At 38.7% G+C, this 23635-nt stretch overlaps 1 pseudogene; it reads left to right on the top strand.

Moving 5' to 3' along the window:
- Positions 1-23415, top strand: part of LOC139813252 (uncharacterized) — a 60083-nt pseudogene extending 36668 nt beyond the window's left edge.
- The last annotated feature ends 220 nt before the right edge of the window (positions 23416-23635 follow it).

The raw sequence follows: 23635 nt of genomic DNA, 5'->3' as shown, positions 1-23635 counted from the left end.
ACGCGACGTTCGAAGCGAGAGAGACAAATGCCTGTACATCTACGGGATTATGAGACACTATTATCCGAAAACGAGTAATAAACAGAATGGCCGAGTGATAATGATAACGATTGTAAGCCAGCGAATGAGGAGAGGAAACGGAGCGTTATAGTGAGTAATGGCGAGCCAATGAGCGAGCGAGAGAATAAGCCGAGATGGCGCTAGAGCGTGAGCGTTGGTAAGCGTGTGTGAAAGAGAGTGAGTTAAAGAGAGTCAGGGCGTTAGGAAGGGAGAAAGAGCGTGAAAGACGAGAGAGTAACGAGAGTAACGGGTGAGCGCGAACTTAAAGAGTAGGGCAGCGGCTCATAACGAGTGTATTACCAAAGAGTGTATTCTGAGTGATCAAATTAGACATATATAGAAAATCGACCCCTTTGTGATAATTAATTACCGAATCGAGAATCCCTACGGGCCACCGACGAACCATCCGCGACAAAGTTTCGAGACCGAGCTGAGATACCGCGAGTCTATATCATTCAGTTAACAATATCTTATATAATATATCAAAGTACATGCGTGGGCGGAGGGGGCAAAGCTTCCTTGCACCCCCCATGCATGTGCTTCATAAGTTATAAAGCGAGGTTCACGTGCATGGAGGGTGCAGGAGGGGTGAAGCCCCCCCCCCGCTCACGCTTAAAGCTAGGTACATTTCACACCCAGGCATGCCAAAGGCGTGTCCTTGGGGGGGATGCGGGGGGGGCGAAGCCTCTCCTGCCCACGCTTCAACGCCACCCACACCGCCCAGTGCATGGGGGGTGCGCGGGGTGGGGGCAAATCCTCCCCCGCTCACGCATGTACTTTGATATATTATATAGGATATATTGACGAGTAGGGATGCAATAATATTAACATAATTTATGACTAATTTGTCTATCATAAGAAACATTAATGTATACATTATAAGTATACATACGTTTCAAATTCGCGCACTTTTGCATGCGCGTGCGGCCACTGAGCATGCGCATGTGGCCGCAGGGCATGTTCAGTGTTGCTACATCTCGTCGGTATGACAGGAATCATAAACTGTTTTTTGTCAACTTTAACGTTTAATATCTCGCGTCGCGGGGCAGAGCGACACTTTTTTCTGCCAGATTCTTTCGTTTCGTGCAAAAACGCGTCGATTGAGCATAATTTCATCGATATTTGAGGTGAGGCTCCTAAACTAAATAATTACCACGGGCAGAGAGAAACCTGAGAGAAGCCATCCCGGCGTTTTCCGTCAATTTTTGTGTGCCCGATTTTCCGACGCGCCGCCTGAGAAAGTGCGCCTCAACTACGTCGTTTCGCTCGGTAACCGCACATGGTTTGCGTCCGTGCTAATGGTTCGTGTCCGAACTAGCCAGTTAGTGGGGATATGCTGCGGCCGCGACGTCTATTAAGCTGACACAGCCAATTCAGCACAATCGAATAAAATTTATACAGAAATTTAGTGCTCTTTTGTTGCTAATTTGTTGCTCAATTCCCAATTTTGTTGCTCCAGCCGTTTCGGAGAAAATAGTGGCTGTGCTAACTTATGTTTAAAGTTAGCACAGCCATTCAAAAAATTGTGTTAAATAAAAAAATAGAACATATTCTTTTAGTGCTTTTTTGTTGCTAATTTGTTGCTCTATTCCCGATTTTGTAATTTCATTTTTAAATCCTGGAAACTACCCCCAAAGCTATTTCTCCTTAAAAACATACTCTAAAATTGCAAATTAGTCAGATATTAATTAATTATGTTCAAGATTAGTTAATTACGTTTTACTGATTTTATTGCCAACCATTTGCATTAATTCCGATTTTGTTGCTCCACCCTTAATGCTTAAAAACCACCCTTAGCTTATCCTACACCAGCACAACGCCTTAAAATTGTAAATTAAACAGATTTCCGAATTGATTATGCATCCCTGATTTTGTTGCTCGCTATTTTTAACAAATCCGATTTTGTTGCTCCACCCTTAATGCTTAAAAACCACCCTTAGCTTATCCTACACCAGCACAATACCTTAAAATTGTAAATCTGTTCAATTTATGACTTTAATAAGGCGTTGTGCTGGTGTAGAGTAAGCTAGGGGTGGTTTTTAAGCATTAAGGGTGGAGCAACAAAATCGGATTTGTTAAAAATAGCAAACAACAAAATCAGGGATACATAATCAATTCGGAAATCTGCTCAATTTATGACTTTAAGGCGTTGTGCTGGTGTAGGATAAGCTAAGGATGGTTTTTAAGCATTAAGGGTGGAGCAACAAAATCGGATTTGTTAAAAATAGCGAGCAACAAAATCAGGGATGCATAATCAATTCGGAAATCTGTTTAATTTACAATTTTAAGGCGTTGTGCTGGTGTAGGATAAGCTAAGGGTGGTTTTTAAGCATTAAGGGTGGAGCAACAAAATCGGAATTAATGCAAATGGTTGGCAATAAAATCAGTAAAACGTAATTAACTAATCTTGAACATAATTAATTAATATCTGACTAATTTGCAATTTTAGAGTATGTTTTTAAGGAGAAATAGCTTTGGGGGTAGTTTCTAGGATTTAAAAATGAAATTACAAAATCGGGAATAGAGCAACAAATTAGCAACAAAAAAGCACTAAAAGAATATGTCCTATTTTTTTATTTAACACAATTTTTTGAATGGCTGTGCTAACTTTAAACATAAGTTAGCACAGCCACTATTTTCTCCGAAACGGCTGGAGCAACAAAATTGGGAATTGAGCAACAAATTAGCAACAAAAGAGCACTAAATTTCTGTATAAATTTTATTCGATTGTGCTGAATTGGCTGTGTCAGCTTAATAGACGTCGCGGCCGCAGCATATCCCCACTAACTGGCTAGTTCGGACACGAACCATTAGCACGGACGCAAACCATGTGCGGTTACCGAGCGAAACGACGTAGTTGAGGCGCACTTTCTCAGGCGGCGCGTCGGAAAATCGGGCACACAAAAATTAACGGAAAACGCCGGGATGGCCTCTCTCAGGTTTCTCTCTGCCACGGGAAACATATTAGAATAAAGTGCCCACCAAATTCTGGCAGTTGCTACTTTAATTATAAAAAATATTTTAGTATAGTGTTATTGGCTATTTGTGATCATCTATATAGATTTAAATTAGTAGACATAGAAGCCTATGGAGGAAATAGCGATGGTGGAATATTTGACGCTTCAATTATTGGTCAAAGTATAAAAAATGACTAGTTAAATTTGCTAAAAGATAATGCCAAACTTCTTGGTACTGATATTAGCTTACCAGGATTTTTCATAGGGGATGCTGCTTTTCCATTAACAACAAGAATGATGAAACCATACTCTACTTCTAATTTGACCATTGCACAAAGAATTTTTAACTACAGACACTCTAGAGCTAGACGCACAATTGAAAGTGCCTTTGGCATTCTAGCAAATCGGTGGAAAATATTCTACAAATCTATTTGTATGCTGCCAAAAATAGCAGACAAAGTATAACGTTGGCATCAGTATGTCTACACAACTATTTGATGTTTGAAGAACAAAAGAATGGTGCTAAAGCATATAATCGAGAAATTGATGGAACCGATACATGTTGATCTCCTGTAATGGTTGAAGGTGAGCAAGCAAATACACCAGCAGTCACTCAACGAGATATTTTATGTGATTATTTCGTTTCTCCGGTTGGAGAAGTAAACTTCCAATATGACTATATAACTAGAGGTACTTACGGTGAATGAAATTCATCAGCATCTATTACAAAAGGTATATTATCTTAGTACATATCTTGGTTTATACAACTAAAATTAAAATTACTATATATACAAACAATTATAATTAACAATTTTTTGCAGGTTTAGATTGATATTTTAGTCAAAAATTAATCTCAGGTACAATAATTCCAGTAATTCTTGTGACAGTGATGTCTGAAACAAAGAAATGTAGAACAGTGATTATAATTAAATATACATATATGGAGTGCTATGGATATTTGTTTATAAAAAAAAAAGAAGGATGAATTCTTAATTTTACCAACCAACAATTCCATAAGTGCTACTTTAGATACAGATCAGGTAAATTAAAAATTGTAAATAAAAGTGGAAGAGAGAGCGAGAAAACGTAAACACAGAGATATCTTGGCAATGTATTATATTTATAACTTTCATATTTTCTTTATAGCTGTATGTAAAAGTACTGTAATGATCAGTTTTGATTTTAAAGAGGATCGTATTTGGTTGAATATAAAATATCATTTACAAATAAATTAATAAATAAGTAGTATTTTAGTTTTAATTTAATTTTTAATAAAAGATAATGTATTCAATTTTTGTAACAATAAATTTTTAATCAATTGTACGCAGGACTGGCAACAAAGAAGACATCCTCAATGAACTTGATCGAAAATATCACTTGTCATTATCGAACGCGAATATTAATAACTTCTGGCATGTTGTGAAGAATTTTACACCGAGAGTTATACACCGAAGAAATTACCAAATATTTATATTTTTTGTTTTTTTAAATACACAATTATGTGAATGCATAAACTTTTGTTGAAAAACATACTTTATATCACAGCTTTGTTATAAAGCTAAACTTAAAGAGTATACTTTTATATTTAAAAAAGTATATTTTACATACTTATTGTATAGTGAAAACCAAAGGAACATTTTTATAACAAAACAAAATTTTCACACTCGTTTACATGTAGTATTTATGTGGTAGTATTTATGAACATTTATATATTTCTAATAAAAATTTAAAAAACGTCTTTGGTTAAAATTGAACGTAAAATAATTAAGAAAAAAACTATACTTTTAGATAAAATAAAATTGTAACATACAACAAAACGAATTTAGTTTAAAAAACGTTAATATCTGGAAAAAATGAAAAATTTGGATTACATTAATGGCTCCAGTGGTGCTGTCAGAACATGAAATATTTTGTTTTGCCTTATATTGCGTTCCGGATCTTGCATTTTTTGTAGAGTGAGAACAATAAATTGTGCAAAAGCTTGGTCTGCAGATGTAAAACCAACGTCTTCAGTTTTTGAATTAGTCTGTAAGTGCTTAGCAATATTAATAGCTGATGCATCAGTTAAGCGAGAAACGTTGTTATTATCACAATTTTTTTTCGAAGTAGCACTCGATTTGAAATATTTTGGATGGTGTTTTATCGCACCCAGGCAAATCATTTTCGATATCATCTTGGCTTGAAAGTTCTTTATAATTTTTTTTATTCTCTGTACTTTCTGAGTAATTTGTTTCTGGACATTCAACTGCATTCTTATTAGACGAAAAAACAGGCATTTTTTCATTATTTCCTTTCATGTTCGTTAAAGTTCTATAACAAATTAAAGAAAATTAAATAAATTAGAGAATAGTATTAATTTGGCTACTTTTACATAACAGATTTCACACACACACACGCACACGCACACGCACACGCACACGCACACGCACACGCACACGCACACGCACACGCACACGCACACGCACACGCACACGCACGCGCACACGCACACGCACACGCACACGCACATACACACGCACACGCACACGCACATACACACACATTAATATAAAAGATAGTAACCGTCTTCTTTGAATGTATACATCTAGAAGTGACAATTCAGATAAAAGTACAGATTTTTTTGCAGTACAAGCTGCACTCCCACTTTTCAAATCTCGTTTTTTTTTAATTTTGAATATTTCTCTCTCAAACTTGTCATTTTCTTTTTACAATATTCAGCCGTATAAAAATTTCCTACAAAGTTATATTATCAAAAGACCATTTTATATAAACACAATGCAAAAATTAAAAAGTGATAGTATTAGTATATTAGATACATATTGATATAATACCATTATAAAGATATGGCATCTCCTTTATTTAATTCTAATACTATCACGTTGCAAAAAAAGATCCATACTTACCCCTGTTTTTATTTTGCATGATAGATGAAATTTCCTTCCAGGCATTATTTTTTAATTCATTGTCTTAAAGTCTTGATGACTTGTCATACAGAAATCTTCTTTCTCTGTATAATTCAATGAGGTAATCATCACCCATTTTTCTGGGACACTGATATTGTTAGCAGATGCATTTTCTGTATCTGTATCACCTACATGTTCTTCGAACATCATGTCTGGTACATCTTCGTTACATGTATTATCACACTGGCTATAGTGATGATCCATATTTAAGGAAACGCAAAGCAAATTTGTACTGTGTTATTCTTATGCTTCCAACAAACGTAATTCGTCCAATAAATGACTGAATACACGCAGTATAATTCCGGCTTTGTCCTATCCTATATGTATAAAAAATATATAATATATATATAAAAATAAATCCAATTTATACAAGCTTACTTGATATTTATATTATTACTACAATAGTTCAGTAAAATTATATTTATATGCAGGGTGAATCACTAAAGGTGTTACAGGCTAATATTTCTGAAATTGAACGAAATATGAAATTCTTATTTGCTAGCAACTGTTTGGTATTGAAACGAATAAAAAAAAATTAATTTTGTTACACAATAATCGCTTCAATATCAAACAGTCGCTGAAGAATAAGAATTTAATATCTTGTTTAGTTTCAGAAATATTAACCTCTAACACCTTCAATGATTTACCCTGTAGTATAGTAAAATTATTATAAATTGTTATTAATTGTTTTTGTTATTAATTGTTATTAATTGTTGTTAATTGTTAACTGTTCTATTTTTAATATAAAATATTTTTCTCAACACCTCCACGGAAAGTTTGACTTTCCATGTGTTTGAGATTGTGAAATCACGAAAACTGTTCTCGGTTGCCTGTCCGCGTAAGCATGCGTGTAATTAATATTCGCTTAAAATTTCGCCTAAAATGTGTTACGGTAATATTTAGTATAGCATGGATCTTTCGTGATTAGCATTCTGGAAACTTCTCTAACATTGTCATCAATAATAAAGTCAAGCTTTGTTCGACGGTCCGAACGACTTATTTGGTCTTACACAAAGGAAAGATCCATGCTATAAACAAAGCAGTCAAAAACAAGTAACGTTCCCGTCGGGTCGTCACGTGAAAACGGTGACGTCCACACGGTGACGTAGGGCCCCGATGGCCAATCACCCTCCCGGAATTCTTGGTGATCAGCCTGGAGGGAGCCTCATTTCGGAGGCGATAAAAGACCGCCGCTGCGCCGCGGAACCGCCTTTTCGCATTTTGCTTGCAGATCACCGCTTATTGTACACCGCTTATACACCGCTTTTCGCCTTGCAATCCGCACTCGCTTGCTTAACTGCCTTTTCGCCGCTTTAGCCGTGCTCACGGCTCTGAACGATTCTGTAAATAATTGTAAATACGTTCTTTGAATATACTTTCTTTATTTCCGTGTAATTTCATACTTGCTGGTTTTTTTGTGGTCGTCTTCTACCTCGCGCTATCTCGCGCTACCGCGTGCTCTCGAACACCATGCCTGTAGAGAGGGGCGAAAGTGGCCAATTTCACGCCAGGGCAGCATAGCGGGTGGAAAGTAACCACCTCCAAGAGGAAAGTAAGCCCTGGCGTGAAATGGCCACTCTCGCCTTTTTCTAGGCACGGAAGTCGAACTTTCCGTAAAAGTGTTGTGAAAAATATCGTGTACACCTCGGGTCGAAAGCTTTTTCAGACTCGTGTGATTTGCCACCCGAGCCGAAAGCGAGAGAGGCAAACTTCACACTCGTCTGAAAAACGCTGCTTTTTTCCTTTGGTGCACAATATACTATTGTATGCATACCTAATAGGTGCCTCGGATCGCGATCGATTGTCTCAACTAATTTTCTTTCACGTAAGCGCCGTAACTGCTTACGTTTTCTTGTGCGTTGACCTACGTTACGTTACGCTAGGCCACGTTACCAATACGACAGGCTTGTGCAGTGGTTCTAATATTTGCAGAGCCCGAATTTTTCACGTTTGACTGGCTGTACCTAAAAAACTGTCCATTATTTAGCTTCCAGCCCATTACATTTTTTGTTCAGTAGGTCATAAGCTACAACATATTAAAAAATTAACCGATTTTACCGTAATCTCATTTTCTATATAATTAATGCGGGGTCCTTAGGACTGAAAACAAATGTAATGGGCTCGAAGCTAAATAATGGACAGTTTTTAAGCTGCAGCTAATCAAACATAAAATATTCGGCATCTGCGAGTATTATATTCCTACTATTGGCATAAGCCAGGATGACACAATTAACCCAGAACGACATGGACGTGGTAGAGGACTGGTTCTATGCGTATATGTATGTGTGTACATGTGTGTACAACATGTGTGCGGGCATGCGTGGGTATTTGTTACAGCAGAGATAAGGACTCCACGGTTCGTTACTCCAGCGATATAAAATGACTCCAAATCCTATCTTCCGTGTGTGGGTGCAGTATGTGTGTTGTGTGTGTGTGTAGCTTAATAAAATAAATTTCAATTTAATAGCGCTCGGTCTATTCGTATAACGCATCCGTCTTGTGTACGTAAGTAGAGGAGATAAACGTCGTCAGGCCAGGACTTAAATCTGGCACATCTGGTTACGTCCTAAAACCTGAAAAAAAATGAGTTGATACACAATTGAAATGATTTATTTTATTAAGCTACGCACGCACGCACGCGCGCGCGGATGACACCCAATTGACCACGTTGATACTGACTACGTCCCGATTGACCACCGTCTCGATTGACCATGGTCCCGATTGGCCACGTTAATATTGATCACGGTCCTGATTGACTACGGTCTTTGTGCAGTAACGTAAAAGTGAGCGACATTTAAAATATATTATAATATTATAATGAAAACCATAATAAGAAAACGTATTTGGAATTGCACTAGCTTGGACCTTGTTTCGCCCTGCTACACATGGGGGTATGGGGTGGACCTTGCTTCATGTGGTAAGTTGAAACTTATTTGGAATCGTACTAGCTTAGATGTTGTTTTGCTCTGCTGCATTTGGGGTTGTGGGGTGGACCTCACTTCACGTGGTAAGTTGAAACCTATTTGAAATCGTACTAGCTTGGAAGTTGTTTCGCCTTACTGCACATGGGGTTGTGGGATAGACCTCACTTCACATGGTACGGTGGTCAATCGGGACCATGATCAATCAAGATGGTGGTCAATCGGGACTGTGGTCAATCCCCTGGCGGGAAAAAAACTACAAAGAATCACGTGATTTTACTGTTAAATCACGCATTTCTGCAACCAAATTGGAAATATTACGAAATAGTAGGAAAAACTACGAAAATTGTAAATGTAATAAAACGTAGTTTTTCTAAAAAAGTTCTACAACTATACAATGAACTTCTGCAATCGAGACGTAGTTTATCGTAAATTCTCATCAAAATAAAAATTTATTAATGTTGTAATATAGTTGTAATATAGCAATAAGACGTAGTTTCGCGTAAAAAATTTCTACACCTCTTCTAAATATATATACAATGAACTTCTGCAAAATAAGACGTAGTTAATCGTACATTGGCATTAAAATTATAAACAAAACTTGAGAATTTGAGTCGCCAGTGAATAATTAAAAATTAATCAAGGTATGCTGATCGACCCAACTGGCCAAATTTTATTGATCAAAGTAACGCTACGTTTCGACCGTAGATTCCGGTCTTTTTCAAGCGTATATACACAACTCACAAAAATTAATTGGTCAGACATAATACCCAAACTACGCCCAATCTAAAAACTAAACGACAAAATTGAGTTCTCCGCAATAAATATGAAAAATATATAAAAAAATCCATAAATGATTGTATAAACCAGAAACTTACATATTTGTGCGTCGAAATTAAAACGATAAAATATTTGTCAAACGGCATGATTCGTTAGATGTTTGTGTCATGTCAGAGTCGTGCGGTAGTAAAAGTTAAACTGATAAACTTGACAATATAAAACAGACTAGTGCCGTCAACAATAAGTAAGGGCGTAGAGAGAGAAGTGGCGAAGAAGGAGAAGGCAACTATGTTTCTTTTATAATATGTTCATAAAGAACGTTAAGGTTCTCCGTGTCCTTTTGTAAATTAATGGTGTCGTCAGATTTTTTAATAAAAAACATCTCCGCTAATTCCCTCTTTCTGATCTGTCTCTCTTTATGTATTACTTCTGGTTTTTCCCAATCAAAATCGTGCCCATAGGATATTCGGTGCTCACTTACTACAGAATGCTTGCTAGTGTGTTTTCTGATATCGCTCTGGTGTTCCCTCAGACGCGTGCACAGATGTCTTTTAGTCTGCCCAATATATGTAGCATTGCAATCTTTGCAATTAATCTTGTATACTACTTCGGTCTGTTTCAGATCATCGATTCTATCTTTACCTCGTTTAATTAAGCAGTCAAGTTTTTTAGGAACTGTAAACAAGGTAATGTATGATGTATTTATTGCATATCCCCGTAGGATTTACAAGGCGTTTTTTTTCATGAGGAACGTACCCAAACTTCTTACAAATGTTCATTCCCCAATACCTGGCCATTTGCGACCTCACAAATATTTACCCTCCCTCCTTGTAATCCTCTTCACCCCTCTTCTTCTTCCTTTGTTCCTGCCGCGACTCCGTCCTTCAGCCTCCCTCCTTCCCGTCTCAGCTCTTCTCTATTTAGCCCAGTCCCTCTTTCCCCCATCCTCCTTCTCCTCATCATCGGAGGCCATGAGCAGTTTCTCCTCCAACCCTCTTGTAATTTCTTCCTCCTCCGACCTCCCTGTACTCCTGCGCATCCTCCCTTCCATTTTCTCCTCTCTCTCCTCTCTCTCTCTCTATCTCTCCTTTCCACAGACTTGTCCTCATGGATATTCACCCCTATGCTGTTTCCTGCCTTTCTCCTCGCCTCCAACACCCGCCACTTCTCCTCTTCGTTTCCCAGCTTCACCAATATGGTCATCCATATTCTTCTCTGCCCCACCACAATCACCTCTCTCACCGTCACCCTTACCTTTAGCCCTTCCGCGAATAACTCCTTCACTTTCTCCCAATTTGACTCCTTTCCTCCCCATTTCTCCTTCTCGACCCTTAAAATTACATTCCTTTTCCTTAGTTCGTCCTCGTTCTTTTCACCTTCTCCCGCCCACCATTTCTTCTTCTCAGTCACACTCTCCTCGTATTCCTCCCTCTTTCTTTTGTCTCCACTTTGCTCTATTCTTTCTACCTTTCTCTCCAAGCTCCTTACCTTCTCCTCCAGCTTCTCGTCCTTTTTCCTATCGTCCTCTTTTCTCTCCCTCAGCATCTTTCTTACTTTCTCCTCCACAATCTTCTCGACCGCCTCTGCTATTATTCTCCCCTCGCGCTCCATCCTGGGTAATCTGCAACAAGTGCGTTATTACTTTCCTCTCCCTTATTCCGCTTTCTTTTCCGCACCCCTCTCTTTCTCTCTGCCCTATCACGCTTATCTCTTTCATCTCTACATTTACCTTTGATCCTTCCGCAACCTATCCTTTTACTAAACACAGCTTACCTTTCTCCTCGTCTTATTCTCCTTTCCGCAACCGACTCTCTGCTCAACTACACGTGCGCCGGGCCTTACTCACGCGTCCGCCTCGCGCCGCCAAGTCAGACTCTCAATTGCTCGATTCCTCGACTCGTTGCGAAAACTCCCTGTTCCGTTCCGCACCTGCCGCGCCACCATCCATTCCTCTGTCTCTCGACAGGTCGATCGATTGCTCGCTCGAAACTCCATGGTGCCGTCTCGCTCGGCTCCCTCATCGTGTAACCTGGGCCCTTTATCTTCCTGCTTCCCATCCTAACCTCTCAGAAGTGCCCTTACTTTCTCTCATCACTGCACCTCAATTACACTATCCTCAACCTCTCCTCCACTTCCCCGACTTCCTCCGATTCTCCTCCACAGGCTCCTCCACCCCACTTCATTCTCCCATGCTTCACCTCCTCTCGAAAACCCTTTTCTTACTCCTCTCCACTCCGGGCCAAACCGTCCACCGCTCTCCCTCCCCATTGACCGCCGTAAACAAGGTAGTGATGTGGAGCTTTTTTAAAGTACGACAAATGCTATCACTCAACCTTTTGATATAAGGTAACGGTATGCAGTTCTTTAAATAAAAAATGATATTATTGTCCGCAAGAGTGTTATGTGTAGTGTTACGTGTTTTGAGAATGTTTAAACGTTTAGCAATGTGTTTATTAATAATTTGTTTAGGAAAACTACCTATGACCTTATTTTATCGTCCACTAGTTTTGGTTTCAATGGTAAAATTTATGAACAAATTTTCGGCAGCCCTTTGGGATCAATAAAATTTGGCCAGTTGGGTCGATCAGCATACCTTGATTAATTTTTAAAATTCTAACTTTACAATCAATTACAATCTTCAGTTATTCGAAATATACAATAAATGCGACAAAGATATGATACAATAGTTTGTTGTAATTTCTAAATATCTAGCTCTAACATTTTATGCAATTCAACGCATTTTTTAACCAGTACATTAACCATCTAAGTAGATTAATTATTGTTATAGTATTAGAAACTGATCGATTAAAATTATAACTTTTAATAATAAATTATAACAATCAATATTATATCTTAGAAGTACTAAATGAGAGCAACATAGTTTGTTGTTATTTCTGTTAAAAACATACAACTTATCACGCATTATCAAAAATTTGGAAAACTTAAAAATTGTCATGTAGAAATAGTTTGTCGTAATAATTTGTAGTTCAAAAATGGAATAACAAAAATTACAGCTTTCTACAATGATTTTGTAGCAGCCAAAATCTGTTAAAAAATTATAATTATTTACGATGCATTACAACGAATATTTAATTATATAAATTGAGATTTTATTGGCGACACAGAAAGCAAAAATGTTTATGAAACATTGTTGTAATTAATAATGAAATATGTCACATTATCTCAAAAAATGTGTTAATAATTAGTCTATTGGTTAGAAAACAACTCGAGAAATAAAAAACACAATTTTTATTGTTACAGATATTACTATTATTAACAAAATTAGGAAGAAAATAATGGCTGCTTTCCTTTTAGAAGACACAAATCGACACAGATTAACACACTCGAGCACAGTTTGTCACAATTAAATGGAACGTGATATACACAGTGTGTGTGTACGAACTTTAATACTTAACCTTACAAGATTTATCTTACTTCTCAAACGGTGTTTCAAATGTATGTATACATATAGGGGAAACTAGGGCAAACTCGACACCGGGGCAAACTTGACACTAGGCTTTTTGCCAATTTAAATTTATCGTAGAAACTTGCCTTTCCTACTGTAAATGCGTCTTTATGTGCCAGTATTATCAACGGAATTTGGTGACATTCTGAATTATGATGTGATTTTTAGCGCGACATAAGCGTTTTTGATGGTGAAAAGTAATTTTTCTGATCTCTCAAACTACTCTTTCATCGAGCTTTACTCTTGCGAATCTACCGGTAAGTGATTTTGATGGAAAATTCGACGCTCTATACGAATCCGATAATAGTTTTTGCATATTTTCAAAATTTGTATATTTTTGAAGTGACAAAAGTGAAAAACGACGTTCGGGACAAAATCGACACCACGCCGTTTTATTGACTCCCAATAACAAACGATGCTTGTCGTGCAACTATATGGCCCATGACAAATATGTGCTCACCTCTAATCGCGAATTTACTTGCAATAAATTGTTTTTCAGACATGAGTTTAGATGAAAATATTTGAATGTTGCACAATTTTTGTTCTCATTATTTCCAATGATTGTTTTACTTAATTCCGAATTTTTGTACTTTCTAAATACACGATAAACAATGTATGTTTCAGACAATAAAAAATAAGTTCCAGATCAAATTGTGTCGATCAGGCAAAGTGTCGAGTTTGCCTCGGCATTTTTAAATTTGAAAATTTGTCTTTGCATCACTTTTCCTTTCCTGGGGGCAAAACTAAGCGACGTATAGCAAAACTTCCTTAAAAGCAATTTTGTACCTAAGGGAACACTCTTTAAATATGTACCATTAAATTTGCTTGAAAATTTTAATCAATTGTTGAAAATTGCATTTGAAAAAATCGTGTTGAGTTTGCCCCGGTCTTCCCTAATAAATTTACAAATGTATGTAAAATATATATTATACTCTAGATAAATACTTTATCAGTCGAAATATATTTTAAAGATAGAGTTTTTTATTGTTATTTTCACTGCTTTTCCAAATATACAAAAATAATGAGATGAGATATTTTAAGGGAAATTAACAACAATAATGCAGTGTTTAATATATGTAAACTGGAAAAAGAGTAAACAAATTGAGAGTATACGTATATTTTATATAAATATTAATGTATTTTTATTATTTTCTTAAGATGAATCTAATATTGAATCTTTTGGTGGAAAATAACAATAGTCGCAGTAGCAGTAATAATAGTAGTGTCGAAGATAAATTTTCAGCAGACGACGATGAACATAATCATGATATTCTGTTTCCAATCCTACAAATACTGCTAGCTGGTCATAAAAGACATCGAGTTGAAGATTATATCGAAGTTGTACATGGTTGGACGAATGCAGAATTCAAAGAACATCTTAGATTACATCGTAATATTACTATGACATTAATCGGTACATATATGGAATTTATTACTTATTCGACTACATTTTCTTATTTTCAAAAATGTTATAATCTGTTATCACGTATTTCATGTCTGTATGTCAGATAGGGTAGTTTCATATTTACAGTTAGTTGTGAAGTACAGGATGATGAGAAATTAATGATTGGCATATTCTAAATAAAATAAAGATAAAATTCTACGATTGCCTTCATTCTGTAGTTATTTCACATCTGTCGAAGCTCATATAAAGATGTAGTTTATAGAATAAGACTCCTTCGCCTTTGATATAATATTTATAAAATATATGCACAATTTTTGTGTAAACTTGAATACCAAATAGTTGATTATTTATGTCTTACTCCTATTATTCTTATCAATCTTATTTGCTTTATCCTTTTTTATTTGAATTTACAGATGAACTCGCAGAAGTGGAATTCTGCCATCACATTCATTTGGTCGATCAAAGATAACCGCAGAATGGAGTTTACTTATCACTTTATGGTTTCTAGATAACACAGAACCATATCGTACTTTATCGGATAGATTTGATGTATCCATATCATCGATATTTCGAGTGATTCGGCGAGTGATTACTTGGATTCTAACCAAATTAGATAATTTAATCAAGTGTCCAGAAGGAGAATTATTAATTGCAGTAACTCAAGGCTTTGAAAATAAGAGAGGAACTCCAAATTGTATTGGAGCAGTCGACGGCTCGCATATCACCATTCTACAACTAAAAGAAAACATTGCTGATTATTGTAATAAGAAGAAAAATTACTCGATAATATTACAAGCAGTTACGTCCAATATGCGATTTACAAATATTTATTGTGGTGAACCGGGATCACTCCACGATGTCAGAGTATTACGGCGGTCAAGTCTTTATTGGGAATAAGAAAATAATAAAAATATAATATTCCCAAACAGAACGTTTATATTAGATCAGCGCATCCATCCTTATCTTGGTTAGTACCACCGTTTAGAAATAATGGTTAACTTACGGTACAACAAATTGAGTTTAATTTTATACATTCGTCTACGCGCATGGCAGTAGAAAAGGCTTTTGGTGTATTAAAAGAACGCTTTCGGCGCTTAAAATTTTTCAATGAATATCAAAATATTCAATTTATAGTTAAAGTAGTGTAAGGATTTAAATGATTCACGACGCAATGGTTTTAATAACAAGAAAATGAGGCGTTTATTACAAGAAGCTCGCACACGTCTTGCTCGCTTCGCTCTCTGAACACGACTCCTTTTTCTCTCCTGCTTCTCTCTTTTTTCCGCGTACCTGCCTGAATTCATGTCGAACTCATTCATGCCGAACTCTCCCGATACTAATTGCGGACGCACGCATCGCGGTATCCCGCGCCTTAGGCATTTAGCCTAACCGAATGCGACAGAAGGGAAAATACAGATAAACATAAAACTTAATCCTACATACATAAAACTTAATCCTACACTCGACCATCCGACTGACATCTGACCTCAGATGTCGTTTTTTCGAGTCTTCGTTATTCGATGGAATCTTCGTGGAAATTAGCCCATGGCTTCATATGCTCGGCAGCCGTTGAAGTTCTTTGCGGACTTCTCCTTCGCCTACTTTTTCCACAATATATCGGTCGTTAAGTAGAACGCGCTTGATTTGATATGGTCCAAAAAACTTTGCGTAGAATTTTAGGCCTGGTCCACCTTGGGTTCGCTGGATAGCTACTAAATCGCCGTCGTTGTAACTATTCGGTATCTTCCGCTTCTTGTTGTAAGTCCGTTTATTTTCAGCTTGTATTTTGGAGATTTCCTTGCGTGCTTCTTCTCGCAGTTGATCGCGCTTTTCCTGGAAAATAACTGCATTTTCTGTTTCAAAGATTTCTTTTATCTGAGGGTCTTTTTTTAATCTCATACGCGTTCCAAACAGAAGATAGAACGGCGTCATTCCTGTGCTTCGACTCGGTACATGATCGAATATTGTTGCGAACGGGTGCCAACAAGCCGGCGGCTGTGGCATCGATAGCTTGGTCAATAACGGGATCAACGTGCGGTTTATCCGCTCAATTTGACCATTTCCTCTTGGTATGCCGGTGGCAATTAAGATATGTTCAATGCCTTTGTCTTCACAATAGGACTTAAAGTCGTGGGATGTGAACGCTGATCCTTGATCAGAAATTATTCGCCTTGGGTTTCCGAAAACAGCTGATTGTTTCATCAGATGGTTGAGAACCTCTGCCGTATTGGTGCTTTTCGTCGGATAGAGCCACACGAATTTAGTGAAAGCGTCTACCACTGCGAATATGTACTGATATCTTTTCTGCGTCGATGGCATCGGCCCTAGATGATCTATGTGATAGGTATCTAGTGGACCTTCTTTGTCAATCGAGTGAAGTAATCCTTCTTGCTTGCCAGTCTTCTTCGCAGACATGATGCACGCAAGGCAATTTTGAATTACCTTTTCGACCTTCGAGTGCATATTTTTCATCCAATAATCAGGTTTTAAGAGTTGTTCCGTCTTTGCACATCCGAAGTGGCCGCGCTCGTGAACTTGACGAATTAGAGGAATCTGCATCAATTTTGGTATGACGATTGGAGTGTCACCGTTGACTTCCTTACACAATAGTCCGTTGATCATCACAAATCCGTCCGTTTGGTTTTCTTGTACTTGCTTCTTAATCTCTTCTAATTCTTTATCTTCCAGTTGATTCTGACGAAGTCTTGCCAATATGCTATCTTCGCATTCTTCCACTAACATAGCTGCTGGTAATGGATTCCGACTTAATGCGTCCACATGCCGCATGCTGTTGCCGGGACGATGAACAATCGTGTATCGGAAATCTTCAAGGAAGAACGCCCATCTCGCTACCTGTGCACAAATGTCTTCCTTTTTCATGGTCTGCATGAACCCCTGCAATCGGTTACAATTGTAAACGGGATTTCGATCAAATATACCCTTAATTTCTTTAACGCTTTGACAATAGCTAACACTTCCAGTCTGTAATTATCATATTTTGCCTCAGCCGGTGTAGTTTTGCCACTCGCGTAATGCACCGGGTGGAACATACGATCTTCGCTATCGCGTTGCAATAATATCGCACCGTATCCAAGAGCGGATGCGTCAGTGTGTAGTTCTGTCTCTGCCGCCGGACGATACAAATGCAAAATAGGTTTATCGCTAAGTATGAGTTTCAACTGATTGAATGCGTGCTATTGTTCTTTTCCAAAAATAAAGTCAACGCCGTCTCTCAATAAATCTGTCAACGGTCGCGCGATATATGAATATCGCGGCACGAATTTCCGGAAGTACCCCGTAAGGCCTAAGAAGCTTTGTACAGAACGCACATTTGTCGGCTTTGGGAAATGTCTTACCGCATCAGTTTTTTCTTTGGAAGGTGTAACCTTTCCGTCTTCTACTATGTGCCCCAAAAAATTTACTTTCAACTTTAACAACTGACACTTTGACCAGTTAATCGATAATCCGTATTCAGCCGCCGTTCCTAGCACCGATTTAAGTCGCGTTAATCCATCTTGCTCATTTTTTGAAGCACAATTTGTGACGTGACAAGTCGCGTCTGCTTCCCGGACGGGCTTGGCCGAGGGAAATTTGGGGATGCCTCCTCGTTGGAGCGAGGGGGGGGGGGCGGTTGCATACGATTAATTGGTCTAATGAGCGTTTAAGTTTTAAGGGATCGCCGGTGGTGACCGGAGTCAGCCTGTAACGGCCGCGAGCCGCAACGGGGAAGAGCTGTCAGGACTAAGGAGGCGGCCCAGGGACTTGGTCGTTAGTCGGGTCGCCCGGACCTCCCCGCAAGCGCAGGAGTACCGCCGCGGCATTTTTCCATTTAAAACAGCCATTTTGTAGATTTAAAAAAGATCAACTTTACGATTTTCTACGAATTTTTGAATATGACGCTTGAACATGAGCTCGGACGCTCGAGCTGTTACTCGTGCGAAAGTCCTTTTTGTACTGGCTTATACCTGCCATGTATACTTAATTAGCCTTTATAAAGGGCCGTTACATATTCTTTGAACATTACTCTACACATCTATGTACTTCAAATCCCATAAATTAAAACTTTATTTTTCGACTTTTGACCAGTTTTTCGGGAATCGGCCCCACTGTGCGCCGGCCGGAATTCACTCTACACTCGGTCACAACCGCGGCAGGAGAGGAATCGAGAGGACCCCGGGGCACACCCGAGCGAAATGCCTCTCAGGCCAGGGTGCCAAGGAGCGGCTCAGGGAAGTGCGCAGCCCTGTGACCGCCACCCCGAGAGGCTGACGGCGGACGGGGCCGAGGCCCGGCCAGCCTGACCCCGAACGCCGGCTCAATCATCGCGGCCCGGACAGCCGGTTGATCTAAAAAGCTCGCGCCGAGTCGGAGGGAGTTGGAGCGGCGCCGCCGGAAAGGGAGGCGCGCGAGACGCTGAGGCACCGGTGCGAGCGCCCTAGAGTTGGAGTGGCGCCACCGGAAGGAGCAGCGCACGACCAGCCTAAGCGCCGGGAGCGCTAGGATCGGCAATCCGGCCGCGCTACACGTTACGGCGCAGGCGCGGGGAACCGGCGCGATCCCGGCGGACCATAGTCCCGACACTGTCCTGCCGGCCGGAAGCGAGGAGACATCGCCCGAAACGAGCTGCTGTGACGTCCTGGGTGATGCGAGGTGGCTCGATCCGGCAGAACGTCTCCGTCGAAATCAATTTTTATGGGTTCTTCTTGCAGTTAAGGAGGTAAAACCCCAGGATAATTAGCTGTTGGTCGGCGATGTAGATTATGGCTCCTTAGATCCGTCGAAGGTAGGTAATTCAATAATCTTTATCTTTCTTTTGATATAAAAGAGTATGATATTTATTGTAGAACTTTTACGATACAGGTGGTTTATGTGGGAGGATGGAACAAGTATAAGATATGTGACCTTTCCTGGCTCGTTCCACACTCTCCGTCGAGAGACTCTCCGTCGAGAGGGTGAAAGATTCCGCTTTTATACAATTTTGGAAACGGTAGTGGGAGGTGACCGCACCACGTTACAATGAGTCATAAGGCGTTGCCTAGCGGATGTGAGTCTACTTCTAGTGGTGTGGCTCGCTTGCCAGCAATGAGTCATAGGGTGGTATCTTGAAATTCATTACCTTATATGGTCATGCGTCACACTCTGCCTCGACATATCCATATATGGTCTATGCGAAGACTAGATTCACTCGAATGAGTCATACAGGTGACTCGTCTGAATTCCATTTTTATTCTCTAGTCTAACAACGGTTTGTATTGAGAGCGATACCTACTTTCATTATAAAATTTCAATATGACTTTTATCATAAAGGAAAATAAGAAATCTTTAATATTTTAGTTTTAAAATGTGCAAATATATGTTAAGTATTATTTAAGTTTCTTCAGACATACTTTACATTCAATAGAATAATTCATTAGTACAATTAAAGTCATTATTAGCATGTCTAAAGTATAAAAGATATTGCTCTCTTTGTCTAACAGTTACTATAGTATATCTGACTCTCTCTTTCTCTTTTTCAGATCGTACAATACTCGCATCTCGCTTGGATTCGTGTTCCTTATGCTACGCATAATACAATTTTATCTTTCTCAGGTTCGTGAGTAACGCTTTGGCGCTTGACGCTCGATATTTATATTAATTTTGGCAAGTATATATATTTGTTAATAGTAATATTAATAAAAGTGATGTTAGCGGTGTTAATAATGATTCTAATATCAGGTTAATAATATATCGTGCAGATAGAAATGGTCAGTATTCTCATTAGTACAGGAAATCAATGAAATTAAATTATATATATATATATAATAAGATTTTTATTATTTTTATATCTCACGAACAGTTGGGAATTTGGTAGGAGTGTATAGGAAATATATTGTAGGGCTTTCACTAAAGTATAATATAGCATTGAAAAATTTTATTGTTAATATACGTGTTTGTTAATAACAAATTATTAATTAAATAAATTGGTACTCTTTAATTCGCATATTGATATTGTTATGTTCTCTTTATTTAAGAGGTTTTGAATTTCTAATATTATCTCGTTTATGAGCATTTTTTATTTTATTGTTATAAATATTTCGTAAATAAACAATTGCAGAAATAAAAGTTATTATCATTTTTCGTAGGTGTACTAATGCCGAGTTTACGTGCGCGGTCAGAATTCGTGTTTACCGAAACGGGTTTTTATAATTATGCAAGCAGTTCGATCTGGGTTGCCAGACTTTAAGGGTAGTTTTCCCCAAGTCGGAATATCCGTTATCCGGCCCTGTATTTCTTTTAAAATTTGTGTAGCTTTCATTAATGGATTAACAAGGTTTTGACTTATATAAAAGTTGTTATATATGAACTGAGGTATAAGTTAAAAATATTTATTGACATGGTCAGTAATTTGTTTATGATTGTTTATAGAAGTAAGTTGCAATTTTGAATAATTATATAGTAAATGTTTTTTCCTTTAATCGGTTCTAGTGATTATTCCTTATACACGTTTATATTGTTTTTATTTCAAACTATTCGTTTTCTATTTTTTATTTTAATTTATTAAAAGTATATATGGCTATCCTTGTCTTACTCTCTATGAACTGGTATTAAACTATCCTCGTCTTTCATGAAGTGAATGTTCAATTTCAATCTCGTTTATTAGTTTAATTAATTTAAATAGAAAATTGGCGTTAACGTTACTGGTGTTTAGGAGTATGAGAGATTTCATTTTTATCATAATAATTAAATGTTAAAATTTTTGTTCAGAAATGAAATTTTTTGGTCTTAAAATGTATAAAAGACTAAAATATTAATGTAAAAGTGATTTGGTCTTTGTAAGTCTAAAGGGTAGGAAATTCAAAATGGCGGACGTGAAACTTTAATAATTTATAACTCGAGAACGGTAAGAGATAAAAAGATGGGGTTTTTTTTGTTGTGTTCGGACAATTAAGGGCATTATTTTAGGTTGTTTAAAATTTCTGTGTTTTATGGATTTCCGTAATTTTTAATTATATCTCGGAATTAAGAAGAGATATGATGTGGGGTTTTTGTGAGGTTACTTGACATGCTCTGCTGAGTATCTGCAGTGATTTTATTCATTATTTTTAATAATAATTTTATGGTAAATTGTATTGTTAATTAGTTTATTTTGAGAGATACAATAATGGTTTATAATCAAAAGTTGTTTGACTTTTTATGATAGTTCCGAAAGGGTCTCATAAAACTTGTAATATTCATTTACGATCAATTGTAGTGATGCTGGGAAATTTTAACAAGCAATTGTCCAAAAGTTTATAGTGTGATTCATGAAAATGGGGCTTAAACTTGAAAGGGTACCTTAAAGTGGCCATGTTCTCTAGGCTTGTGTCTACTACTTTAAGAACGCGTGCTCGCATCAGCTGAGTGATTGTTATGACAGTTAATCTAAGGTGTGATTGTTTATTCTTATATTGTTTTCAGGTGCTGTGCAATAGGGATGGAAATCGAAAAATTTATGCGGCTGGAATATAGCGGTGATTATACCGTCAGGCGTGACACTGCCCGGACTGAAGGAAGCACCCACGTTAACTGCAAGGTCACCACCCTGGCGTCCCCGCGTTAGGAAAAAAGGGTTCACTCGAGGCGCTGGCCCCAGAAGCGTATCGGTTACCTGCAGAAATTACCTATGGACGGCGGTATGAGCGCGTGCGTTATCTTACGCTCGCATTCCAGAGAATCGTATCGAAAATCGTGCAAGGGCCCCGCCGAGAGTAAACTCTCATGTGCGTAGAGACCAATCGTGTCCTCCCCGGGAGCACCGTCACGGCCGACAGTCGCGTGGCGTTGAATATTGTGAGTCGAATCGACCGTGTTTTCTCGTGTGAGTCGAAATAATTGTGTCGCGTTTCTTCGTGTTAATCGGAATAATTGTGTCGCGTTTCTTCGTGTTAATCGGAATAATTGTGTCGCGTTGCATCGTGTTAAGCGGAATAATTGTGTCACGTTTCATCGTGTTAATCGGAGAAATCGTGTTGCGTTTCATTGCGTGAATCAGGATAATCGTGGCGTGTCAGGCGCGGAGATAATGGGAGCAAGTTGCGCGGAGAAACGGCGAGCCGCGAGTGGTCACGTAGTTTGAAGGGCACTCGCCCTCGTTAAATAACGTATCCGGGCCTTCGAGGACGGCGAAAATTGCGTTTGGCGGGACGGGAAGATCGTCGGGATCGGCGCGGGGCCGCGGAATTTCCGGACTTGCGAGAGGATTCGGGATTCGCGTGACAAACCGCGGGATCGTCCGCGATACGAGTCCTTGATTTTGTGTTCAGGGGCGATCGCCGGCCAGCGTGGCCTACACGGCGAGACCGCCCATAATTTTTGCGTCGTGCGGAATCGAAGCGGCCCGGGTACGCGTCGAAGTTGCAAACGGAGGTGCGGCGACTTGGCTCGTCGGCCTCGTGACATAAGTATTCTTTGCGTGTTCGCAGTAAGGTACCGCGTTGCCTTAATTATCTTTCGCGTTAATATTTCGTGTGTTCGTCTGCGTTGACTATTGTTTTGCGTTCCTCTGTGCGTTAATCTTGTATGAGTTCATCTATCGTGTTTAACAGTCGGCATCACTGCCTTCACATATTTTGAGATTCTGGCGTTACTCTACCCGACCTTCTCGCGTCCGTCTGCGGCGTTGGTTATCCGGCATTCTTGCGTCAGCCTACCCGACCTTTCCGTGGTAATCCTCGCGTTACTTCGTTGCATCGGCATCGATCTGCCGTCGCTAGAGTCTCTTTACCGCATGATCTAATTTCGAATGTGATATGCTCGGATCGATTATACCAACATCTACACTGACCGATATTATATTGCAAATACATTTACACCTACTCTGCCTGATTAAATATATTACTTGTTATCCTGTTATTATAATTTGGTGTAATTAATTGCGTTACGCCTTCTCTCCGAATTCCCTGAACGGAAGAACTACGCCTTGAGGCATCGCCGGGGATATCGCGCTGTTTAGAATAAAGTACGGTGGTGCGATCCGTCGCACCTGGCGCCCAATCATTTTGTGTCGGAATTAGTTGCGCGTGCTGCCAATCCACGATAGCCTTCCACCGGATTGCGAGACCGGG

The sequence above is a fragment of the Temnothorax longispinosus genome, chromosome 5 (assembly GCF_030848805.1).
Source record: "Temnothorax longispinosus isolate EJ_2023e chromosome 5, Tlon_JGU_v1, whole genome shotgun sequence".
NCBI classification, from domain to species: domain Eukaryota; kingdom Metazoa; phylum Arthropoda; class Insecta; order Hymenoptera; family Formicidae; genus Temnothorax; species Temnothorax longispinosus.
This window is presented reverse-complemented; position numbering and strand designations above follow the sequence as displayed.